The sequence below is a fragment of the Carlito syrichta genome, unplaced genomic scaffold (genome assembly GCF_000164805.1).
Source record: "Carlito syrichta isolate Samal-C Ts95f unplaced genomic scaffold, Tarsius_syrichta-2.0.1 Scaffold305258, whole genome shotgun sequence".
NCBI classification, from domain to species: domain Eukaryota; kingdom Metazoa; phylum Chordata; class Mammalia; order Primates; family Tarsiidae; genus Carlito; species Carlito syrichta.
The window spans coordinates 218,913-231,900 of NW_007249354.1; positions in this window are offsets into that span (position 1 = coordinate 218,913).

Genomic DNA, 12,988 nt, shown 5'->3' on the forward strand with positions numbered 1-12,988 from the left:
AAGAATTTTTTATCTATGTTCACATTGAAAATTGATTTGGAATTTTTTTCTTATAAAATATGCTTTGGTTTTAGTATTGAGCAAATATTGACCTCATCAGAACAGGTATTTTTCTTCCTTAACTCTGTGAGATTCAACAGTGAAGTGAGCACTCTGGATCAGGCTGAGGGCACTACCACTCCCACAGCTGCTGCCACCACCTTCTGTGTGGTGCCAGCACTGCATGCAGGCCAGTCCCACAAGGGGTGGAAAAAGAGCTGAATGGGCAGAGTGAGAAGAGCATTGTGCATCAAGTCATCAAGGTTTGCCCATTCAAACTGCAGATTTGCTTGTCATCCTTGTTCAACAGTCTCCTTATCCACTACCACTACAGGGAAGTGCATCACATTTCAGCATACTGGAGCACAATGAAAAAGTCTATTTGGAGATCTCAGAAGTACTGCTGTTGTGGACCATATGCAAGGAAAAAATGAGTGGACTCCAGCCTGCATGGATAGTCTTGAAGTACAATTTGTTTTTGGTCTAGGCATCTTACATTGAGATTCCCTATTGCCACCCTTTCTACTCAAGCAACGTCTTTGTGAAAAGATCCTCTGGAAAGAATTGACAGCTTATGGTTTTCCATTGTGATAAAAGCAAATGATACAGAATGAGTATGGCATCTCAGGTGCCCCACCCCCTACCCCAATCCGGTCAAGGGACAAAGGGTGCCACCGGAAAAAGACAAGGATGACCCCCCCAAGAAATTAGCAGTGAGTCCTGGGCTGACCCAACCTCCTTTCCTGCAGTCCTCAAAACATCAGACCCACACAGCTGGAGCGAGACTGAGAGAGATGAACCCAGGTGGAGCCTGGAAAGCAACAGCACTAGGAGAACTCTACTCTGGGATAAGCCTGGCTGGGGTGCCCACAACCAGCACCTGGGAAGAGACAATCCCACCCCTCCCCACTGGTGGGAATCTCCCTGATCTTATGAGGGTGGGAGGGGAATACTGATGTCCCACCCACCCCCACTATTATCTCCTCCCCCAATGAGACACATGTTGGGGAGATTGTGAATGAGCCCGCAGCCCTACAGGAGATAGCAGATTGGCTTACCTGTGAGCATCTGAAAGGAATAATTATAGAAATCTGCCACAGGAGGGCAGTTAGTGCCCAGAAATTCTTTTTTAATTATTATTTTTTTTAATCTTGTGTTTTGGTTTAGTGCATGTGTGTGAATGTGTGTGTGAGGGCTTGATTTTCTTCCTCTCTTCCTTTTTTTTTTTGTTATTGTGCTTTTTGTTTTGGCTCTTCTTCTTCTTCTTCTTCTTCTTTTTCTTCTTCTTTTTGGGTGTGTGTGTGTGTGTGTGTGTGTGTGTGTGTGTGTGTGTGTGTGTGTGAATGTGAGTATGAGGGTTCAATTTGCATTCCCCTCTTTTTTTGTTTTGTTTTCTTTTGTTTTGGTTTAGAGTGTTAATGTGGTTCTTTTGTTTTGGTTTAGAGTGCATTAATGTGTGTGTGAGGGTTTGATTTCCATTTCTTCTCCCCTTTTTTCCTTCCTCTTTCATTTTTGCTGTGCCTGTGTATGTGTGTGAGTGTGTCTGTGTGAGTGTGTGTGTGTGTGTGTGTGTGTGTTTTCAGTTTTCCTGTTCTTTGTTTTTTTATGTGTCTTGTTTTCTGTTGGTTTTGGGTTTTGTGTGGTTTTTTGTTTTCTTTTTGTACTTTTTCTTCTTGTTTTTGCTTTTGTTTTTCTGTGGTTTATCTTATTTTTTATTTTTTTATTCTGCTTTTATCATCATAACTGTTACTGTATTGGACTCAGGGGATACACGCAAATATCAATTGCATCATTATATAGAGTGATGGTGGGAAGTGGGCCTCAGGAGGCCCATACACCAGTCAGTGAATGTTGTAACTTGTAAGTAGTTTCTGAATCCTAGCTCCCTACCCTCCACCTTATTTGACTATAAAAACTACAGGAAAAAACAAAGTTTCCCACCCCTAGCCCTGTTTCAAAACAGAATAAATTCAGAAACTCTGATCAAGGAAGAATAGATGGCTGAGAAAACAACAGAAGTGAAAACTCTGCCCACTACCACTGAATAATGGAATTAAAGAGAAAAGAAAAAGCTTTGTCACAAATGAGGAAAAATCAATAGAAGAACACAGGTGATTCCCAGTGTGCCAAAGAAGCAACACCTGAAAAATCAGACCTCAGAGCCCAAACAATGGAAATCACCAATGTTTGGCCCCAGAATACAACAAGAATTAAGAAATGGATGGGAAGAGTGAATAAGACTCAAGAAAGACAAGATGCAACACTGAAAGAACTTGTAACACAGATTTTGGCCACAAAAAACTTAATTCAGGAAATAAATAAGATGACAAGTATAAAAAACAGAATTAACCAAGCAAAAAAAGAAAATCTCAGAGCTTGAAGACCAAAAAATGGAATTAAGCCAATCTGTTGAAAACATAGAAAGAAAATTCAGAAAGAAAGAATAAAGCCTTCAAGAGATGTACAGTTATAATAAGAGGCTGAACTTATGCCTGATCAATATCCCAGAAGAACGAGAAATAGAGAACAACTTGGAACTACTATTCCAGGAAGTTGTCCAAAACATTCCCCATCTCACCATGATGCAACCATCCAAACACAAGAGATTCAGAGAATCCCTGGGAGACATCAAATGAGAAGACCAGCCCCTAGATACATATTAATTCACCTACACAAAGTAAGTGTAAAAGTAAAATTCCTAAAGGCAGTGAGAGAGAAAGTTCAGATTACCTACTAGGGAAGATTAATCAGAATAGCCACGGACTTATCAACAGAAACACTACAAGCTAGAAGGGACTGGAGTCCAATTCTCAAAGTCCCCAAAGATAAATAATTTCAACCAAGAATTTCCTACCCAGCCAAGCTCAGCTTCATCAGCAATGAAGAATTAAAATCCTTCCCAGATATTCAGTCTCTAAAAGATTATGCTGTTTCCAAGCCAGCTCTACAGTTGTTCAAGAAGGAAAAAAAGGAAGAACAACCATATACTTCCTAAGAATGCTAAAAAGCATAGAATCAATACAACTTACCCCATGACAGCAAAATTGAAAACACACACATATATTAACCCCAAAGTTAAAAGAAAGCAAAACAGACTAATAACAACCTCATGACAGGGATAAACTCTCACATGTCAATAATCAACCTGAACATCAAAGGATTAAATATACCATCAAAAAGATATAGAATGGCAAGCTGGATTAAAAAAACATGATCTAACAATATGCTGCTTCCAGGAAACACATCTCATCTCACTGCAAAGTATGCTGACAGACTCAAAGATAAAGGATGGAAAACAAACATTCAGGAGACTGGAAACAAAAGAGAGCAGGAATCACAATTTTAATATCTGACAAAACATCCTTCAAACTATCAAAAATTTTAAAAAGATACCGAAGGACATTACATAATGATAAAAAGTTCAAACCATTAACAAGAAATATCCTTTCTACATATATATGCATCCAACACAAGAGCACCTGGATTTGTAGAGCAACTACTAATTAAACTAAAAAAGGATATTGACTTAACACTAGTATAACTGGGGACTTAAATACCCCACTAACAATCCTAGATAGATTACTGAGGCAAAAAAAAATCAATAAGGAGATCTGGAACCTTAACTTGAAGCTTGAACAAAAGGACTTAACAGAACCTACAGAACACTCCACCCAACAACCACAGATTATACATTTTACTCATCATCACATGGAACATACTCCAAGATCGACCACATCCTCAGCCATAAATCAAGCATAAACAAATTCCATAATATTGAAATACTACCACAAACCTTCTCAGACCACCATGGAATAAAAATAAATATCACCACAAACAAAATGTCCCCCAAAATACACAAAGACATGGACACTAAACAGTACAATGCTGAACAATTCCTGGGTCAACAGAGAAATCAAAACAGAAATTAAAATATTCTTGGGAACAAATGAAAACAACAACCCATCTTACCAAAACCTCTGGGAGGCCGTGAAATCAGTACTAAGAGGGGAATTTATATTTCTATGAATACACAATCAACAAAATAGAAAGCTTACAAGTAAACACCCTAACAAATCACCTAAGGGAACAAGGACCACCAAAACCTAACTTCAGTAAAAGAATCCAGATAGCCACAGTAAAAGTCCAAATATGGGACATAGAAAACAAAAATATAGAAAAAAAATCAGTGCAGCAAAAAGCTGGTTCTTTGAAAGGATAAATAAGATTGATTGACCCCCCAGCCAGATTTACTAAGAAAAAGGGACAAAAACCTCAAATAAGCACAATCAGAAATGCAAAAAATGAAGTCACAACTGACCCCAAAGAAATACAAATGGTTATCGGAGATAACTATGCACACCTGTATGTATTTGATAACCTGAATGAAATAGAGAACTTTCTCACATCACACAAACTTCCAAGGTTGAAACAAGAAGAAATAGAGACTCTAAATAGACCAATAACAACCCAGAAAATTGACACCATCATAACAAAACTATCTACAAAAAAAAAAAAGCCCTGGACCAGATGGCTTTCCAGCAGAATTCTACAAAACATACAAGGAGGAGCTGATACCAGCTGATACCAATCCTACTGAAAGTATTCCAGGCAATTGAGAAAGATGAAACTCTCTCAAAATCATTTTGTAAAGCTAATACCCAAACTGGTCAAAGACTCAACAAAGAGAACCACAGGCCAATATCTCTGATGAACATAGATGCAAAAATTCTCAGCAACATTCTAGCAAATTCTAGCAAATTGAATCCAACAACACATCTCAAAAATCACCCACATGACCAAGTAGGCTTCATCTCAGGGATGTAGGTCTGGTTTAACATCTGAAAAACCATAAATGTAATTATATACATCAGCAGATGTGAAAGCAAGACCCATTTGATTATATCATTAGATGGAAAAAAGGATTTTTGACAAAATCCAGCCTTCATTCTTGATAAACAAACCTTGACCACCTAGGTATAGAGAGAGCATACCTCAAAATAGTAAAAACCATCTATGATAATCCACAGTCAACATATTACTGAATGGACAGAAATTGCAAGCATTTCCCCTGAAAACTAAAACAAGACAAGGCTGTCCACTCTCATCCCTCCTATTCAACATAGTGTTGGAAGTCGTAGCTAGAGCAATCAGATAAGAGAAGGATATCGGGGGTATCCAAATAGAAAAAGAGGAAGTCAAGCTATCCCTCTTTGTGGCTGATATGAGCCTATACCTGGAAAACTCAAGGGAATCTGTCAAAAACCTCCTTGCACTTATAAAGGACTTTGGCAAAATCTCAGTGTATAAAAGCATTGGGCAAAAGTCACATTTTTATATACCAACAAAAAGCAATCAGAGAACAAAAAAAGAAGTACAATCCCATTCACAATAGCCACACACACACACACACACACACACACACACACACACACACACACACGAAATACCTTGGCATCTTCCTAACCAGAGAAGGGAAAGACCTTTAAAACGAAAACAACAAAACAATATTCATAGAAATCAAAGAAGACACAAACAAATGGAAAAATATTCCATGCTCATGGACTGGAACAATTGCCATTGTTAAGATATCAATCCTATTCAAGGTAATCTACAGATTCAACAAAATACCCATTAAATTACCTCCATCATTCTTCTCTGATCTGGAAAAAAAAAATACAGAAATTCATATAAAAATAAAAATTACCACAAATAGCCAAAACAATCCTCAGTAAAAGAAACAAAGCAGAGGTATCACAGTCCTTGACTTTAAACATTATTATAAGCTTACAATAATCAAAACAGCCTGATATTGGTACAAGATCAGGCATAAAGACCAATGGAACAGAATAGAGATTCCAGAAGCAAAACCTCAATTTCTCAACCACCTCATCTTTGACAAAGCCTCTGACAACCATAAGGGAGAAAAGAACCTATTCAGTAAATGGTGCAGTGAAAAATGACTGGCCACATGCAGAAGAATGGAACAGGATCCCTACATATCACCATACAAAAAAATCAACTTTAAATGCCTCAAAGACCTAAATGTAAGACCTCAAACTATAAGAATCTTAGAAAACCCAAGAGGAACTCTTATGGAAATTGGAATAGGCAATCAATTCTGATCAAAACCCCACAAGCCCTTTCCACAAGAGATAAGATAGACAAGTGAGACCTCATCAAATTGAAAAGCAACTTCAAAATAAAAGAAACTATCAAGAGAGTGGGGAGACAGCCCACAGAATGGAATGAAATGTCTGCCAATTGTATATCTGACAAAGGTCTAACATCCAGGATCTATAAGGAATGAAAATGTGCTTAAAGGAAAAAAAAAACTCCATTAAAAAATAGGCAAAAAACATGAATAGACACTACTCAAAAGAAAGTATATGAGCAGCCAACAGACACATGAAAAAATGCTCAGTCTCACTAGTCATCAGAGAAATGCAAATCAAAACCACACTGAGATACCACCTAACCAGTAAGAATGGCCTTCATTAATTTTAAAAAAAACACATGCTGGTGAGGATGCAGAGAAAAGGGGATGCTTCTACACTGTTGGTCAGACTGCAAACTAATTCAACCTCTGTGGAAGACAGTGTGATGATTTCTAAAAGAACTAGAAACTGACCTTCAGTATGATCCAGCAATCCTCCTTCTGGGAATATAACCAGAAGAACTCAAATCATTCTACAAACCGGGTTCAGTGGCTCAGCCTATAATCCCACGCTTTGGCAGGCTGAAGTGAGTGGATTGCCTGAGCCCGCGGGTTCGAGACCTACCTAGGCAACTTGGCGAGACCTCATCTCTACAATAAATCAAAAAATTAGCCGGGCGTGGTAGCGTGTGCCTGTAGTTCCAGCTACTTGGAAAGCTGAGGTGGAAGGATCGCCGGAGCCCAGCAGGTCAAGGCTGTGGTGGCCAGGAGTGGCCACTGCACTCCAGTCTGGGTGACAGAGTGAGACTCTGACTCAAAAATTAAAATTAAAAAAAAAATCATTCTACAAAAAAGATATCTGCACATGCATGTTCATTGCAGCACTATTCACAATAGCAAAAACATGGAACCAACAGCGCTGCCCACTGAAACTGGATGAGATAAAGAAAAATGTGTACATATGCACAATAGAATATTGCACAGTCATAAAGAAGGACAAAATTATGAACTTTGCAACAGCTTGGATGAATTTGGACTCTATCATACTCAATAATCTATCACAGAAACAAAGAACTGAGTACCACATATTAACACTCATAAGTGGACCATGAACACCTATCGTAACACTACAAAAAATGGATTGGCAGCAGCAAGACACTGCTTGCGGGGAGGGCACATAATATCAATAAGGGTGCCTGATCCTAATTCAGCTGAAGTGATCCAATGGGAGGCCCAAAACTTCACCTATACCTAAACCACTTATGTATGCAATCCTCACTTGTATCCCACAACTTTAAAATAGAATAAAATAAAACTAAAAAAAAAAAAAATATGATCTGGACCTGAGCTTACTTTCTGAGCTTATTTTATCTTCTACTTATAACGAGTTTAATTTTTTCTTACACATTTCTTCTTTTCTAATATGTGAATATGAAGCTATAAATATCTCTTTAAGTACTGCTTTAATTTCATCCTAAAACACTGACAGTAATATATTAAAACACATTTAATATTTTAAAATCCATGAATCATAATGATAATTTTAAAATTCCCTCATTGGCAGTGACTATTATTTCAATAGTATTATTAAATTTTAATCAAAACAAAAAGCTTTTTCATTAGAAACTGTACATGAGGTAATCAACTAACCTAGGTGATAAAAAGAACAAAAATAAAACTTTTTTAAAAATAAAAATATGGCAGTGTAAAATGCAATAATGATGTAATCAGGTCTAAACTTGTTCTACTTGTCCCACAACAGCCAACAATTCAAGAGACTAGTTGCAAGGAAAGCTACTTTATTTTGGGTGACTAGCAAATCAAGAAGATGGTGGACTAACATCCTAAGGAACCATTCTAAGTTGTGTATGCATTATTCAGTTTTTATCTAGGCATAGGGGGAAAAGAAGGGGTCTGGGATCAAGAGATGGCCAAGAATGGCAGAAATCTGGACATCAGCAGGGCTCTGGAAAAAGTTATAAGATCTTTTTGTCCTTGATTAATGATCTCCTTGTTTCTATATTACCTTTCAGTGCTCTAATACTATTCTAGACAATATGTAGGAATGGGTAAAGGTCCCTTAAACAAACAAACAAAAATGGAGTTAGTTATGTTAGTTATTTTTTTTGTTTGTTTTATTGTTACAATAATGTTAAAATTGAAGATTGACATTTTACTGCCATTAATAAAATAATTGATTTAACAAAGACCCATCAGTGGATACTAAAACCCTTAGTATCAATCTATTTGCTCATTGGAAAGTTGCAAAAAGAAATATTTATTTTTACAAAGTAGAAATATGGCTATCATTACTTTAAATTTGTGATCAAACAAAAATATTATTAGTTGGATAATTTGAAAATATATGCTTCTATAGTGAGGTAATATAAAGTGGTCAGAATTACATAAGCCACATCTTGCCAAAAATGTTTAACCTTTTTTAAATAGTGAAAACAAGTGATAGATAGGACAAACTAAAGGCTACAGAACAGAAACAGTAATACAAATCAAAATGTGGGTTATTCTACAAGATAATTGAATTATTCTTATCTACAAGTCAATATCAAGAAAAAAATGAAAAGTGTTCTAGATTAAAGGAGAATCCAGATAAATCATAACCAAATTTAATGTTATTTTTAAATGGAATCTACTTCAAAATACTACAATTATATACCCAAGGAAATTGAGAAGCTATAAATATGACCTGACTCATAAATAATATAAGAAAATTAATTCTTGCTATTCAGGTTACATGTGATACTGTGGTTGTATAAGAAAATAATCTTTTTCAAGATGGGTCCAAAAGTAAAAAGTAAAAAGGCTCATTACCAGTGTAAGTTTCCTTGAAAATGTTCAATAATATTTCTGTGAATATTAACAATCTTTAATATGTGATGAGTATATGGGTGTTCATTTTACTCTTTCTTTTTTGGAGAATATGTTTGAAATTTTTTGTATTAAAGCATCAAATACAAAAGAAGAAGTTAGCCAACCTCTTTTTTTGTTGTTGTTTTATCCTACTTCCTAAAGTGCTGGAGCACTAGCAGCCATCAAAGGGCACAGGCAAAGGACTATACAATAAAAATGAAAGAAAAATAAAATGAAAATAACTGGACTTCCTGGTGATTTCTTGAAGCATGAATAAAATATGGAAGAATGTATACTAAATGATTAATATAGGTTATAAACAGGAAAGGTGAGCATTGGACTAATGTAAAGTGAAAAAGAGTAGAAGAATTACATGAATGTAAAATTATATCCGTATATGTGTATAAATAAATTGCATATTTATAAAAGATAAAAGAAAATCACACAGGTAAAATTGTTTTCTAAGAACTTTCTCAGTTACTATTAACCATTTCTCTTGGCACATGGCTGTTAGGTAGATTCTTACAACTAAAAGATAAAAGGGTAAGTCTCAGTAATATTTTGAGACTTAGAGTAGGGACAGTGAGAATAAGACCTCCTTTTGCACTTGGACTTAGAGATACCATACAAAAATTACAAAAGTCTGCCCTCAGTGTATTCTTGGACTTGAAAAAGATTACATAAAACACACACCTTCCTCTAATGTTACTATCTGGCCAGTAACAAGTTCGGTACAACTTTGAAATAGTGTTTCATCTACTGCATTATAAGTAACAGCACACAAATTTGAATTGTGAACTCTTTTATAGTAAAAAGAAACAGCAACACACATAGATAATGAAGAACAATCTCCAAGTTCTCTTTCTTGAATTAAAACAATGTTACCACAAGTCAATGATCCAAAAACAGGTAGAAAAAGTGGTCAGAAAAGAAACTTTAATTCAACCAGTTGCAATTATTGTGTTTTTATTGTATCTTTCAAAGTGTGGAAGCCTTCGCTAGCCCACATATGTAGTAAACTTGCCTCCTTATCCAGAATATAGATCATTTGGGGTGTTGGCCCATTCATGTGGTAAACAGCATATGGCATGTGTTGCTAGTCAGGAGCAGCAGAACCACAAAAAAATTAATGTTCAGGGTTAGTTTGTCAAATGAATTCACAGGTATAAAAAAAATTGAAAAAAAATAAAAAGAAATATATATTTTTATACACACTTTTAAAATAATTAGTTAATATTTTAATAAAGTGACTTCCAGCAAGATGGTGATGGGGCAGGCAGCTTGGTCTATGAGACCCTTCACAAAAGAGAACACAAAAGGACTCTGGCTCTCTCCCTGGAAACTGGAGATCCCATCATCGGCAGCCTGCTCTTCACATGGAGCTTGCCATCACCACCAATGAAACATCACGGTGGTCTGGGCAGCCACTACAGCTGTAGATGCTGCTGCCACCACCGCTGTGGCGGTCATCGCACCACCCATTCCTGAGGCGACCCATGACTTCAGATGGTGAAGCCCCAGCAAGCAAGATCTGCTGAGGTCGCCACTGCCACTACTGCCACCATGACATACTGCCAGGATGTGGGTCTCCTCCTGTGTGCCGAGGCAGTGGCTCCCATTGCCAGCTCCCTCCCATCTGGGGCGAGCAGCTGAGACAAAGACCATCTGGAGCGGTAGGATAGCACCACCTGCTGGTGATTCAATGTAACAACACCGAAATGGGAAAAACAGATGATTGATAAATAGACACAGGCCAGATCTGTGTGGTGAACTGGGCAGTGGTGAACAGAGTGGTGATCTGAACTGCCCTTCACAGCAGGCCAGGGGCAACTGACCCTAACTGTGAACAAATTTACCAGCCTGAAAAGACAGCTAGAAATCAGAGCTGAAAGGACATTGGACTTAAATGAAAAGTCTCAGAGTGTGCTTGATTGGTTCTGTTAGTTTACTAACTTGATTCTATTCCTTTTGTTTTGCTCCTTTTTTTTTCTTTTCTTCTCTCTGTAAACCTTACCTTTGTATAGAGGAATAGCACACCAACAAGGAGGCTTGTATGTTAGTTTTTTTTAGTTTTATCATTGTATGTTTTAGTTTTTTTTTTTTTTTTTTTTTTGTATGGGAGTTTGTTAGCTTGTAGCTATGGTTTATTGTTTTTATCTGTTTCAGTTTTTATCTCTTTCTCCATTTGTTGGTACACTCATCTGTTTTCCCCCTTACTCCTCTCTCTCTCCACCCCCTCTTCCTCCCACTATCCACTCCATTCTCTGGCCTCTGTTAACCTCATTTGATTTCAGGGAGTAAACCTACAACCCCACTGCATGGACAGATTCCAAGGTAGTGGGAAGTGGGTTTCAGATTATCCATATACCTGTCGGTGAATACCGGGATCTGCAGATAGATTTTTAATCACAATTCCCCCCTTAAGTAAATCTCAAAACTGCAAAAAGGACCACCTCCAACCTACAGTCCAACTCCAGAATTGAACAAAGTAAGAGGATGTACATAAAGAAGAATAGGAGATTGAACAAACAGAAGTAAAAGCAACCCCTCCACCATCGAATAACAGAATTAAAGAAGACGGTGAAGTGAAGGGAAGGAAAAAGTAGGGAGGAAAAATCTGCACAAATGAAGAAAAACCAAAAGAATACAGGTCTCACACAAACCCCTGGGAAGTCAGACACTGAGAAAATAGACTTCAGAACATAAACAATGAAGAGCTCCCAGAATGACTGGTCACATGCAACAAACCCAGACATCAAGACATTAATAGAGAGAATTTAAAAAAAATTGAGAGACAAGAAGAAAATAGGAAGTGGCTGATGACAGAAATACAGCAGTAAAGAATACTGTGATGGAAATAAATAACAAACTGATAAGCATGGAAAGCAGAATTGGCCAAACAGAAGAGAGAATCTCAGAGCTTGAAGACCAAAACACAGAACTAACCCAAACTGTCAAAAACATAGAAAAGAAGCTAAAAAGAAAGAACAAAACCTTCAAGAGATGAATGATTACCTCAAGAGAAAATAACCTAAGAGTAATTTGCCTTCCTGAGGCAGAGAGAGAAACAGAGGCCACACTGGAACAAATATCTCATGAAATCATTCAAGAAAACTTCCCTCATCTCATCAGTGATGCAAAAATTCAAAGACAAGAGATTCAGAGAACCCCTGCAAGACAACAAATGAGAAAAACAACTCTCAGACATATAATAATTCCCCTAAACAAAGTAGGTATAAAAGAAAAAATCCTAAAGGCAGCAAGAAAAAAAGGTCAGACTACCTACCAGATAAGATCAATTAGAATAGGAGTAGATTTATCTACAGAAACTCTCCAGGCCAGGAGAGCTTGGAGCCCTTTCTTCAAAGTTCAAAAAGATAAACAATTTCAACCAAGAATAACCTACCCAGCCAAGCTAAGCTTCATCAGTGAGGGAGAATTGAAATCTTTCCCAGATATCCAATCCCTAAGAACCTACATTGCCACCAGACCACCTCTACAAGAAATACTTAAGAAAGTATTGAACACAGAAGAACAGGAAAAAAGAACAATGTTCTTCACAAGAGTACAGGCAAAAGATTAAAAACACACATGCACCAACTCCAAAACCAGAAGAAAGACAACACACAAACAGGAAGAACAGCAACAACTCTGTAAGGACATTATGATAAGGATCAGCTCTCACATTTCAATAATTAGCTTGAATGTGAATGGACTAAATGTACCACTGAAAAGACATAGAATGGCAAAAAGGATAAAATATCACCAGGCAACAATTTATTGCCTTCAAGAGACTTACCTCACTATAAGGGACACTCACAGACTCAAAGTAAGAGGATGGGACACAAATTTTCAGGTGAATGGAACACAAAAGAAAGGAGGAGTTGTGATCTTAATCTCAGGCAAAATACCCTTTAAGCTATCAAG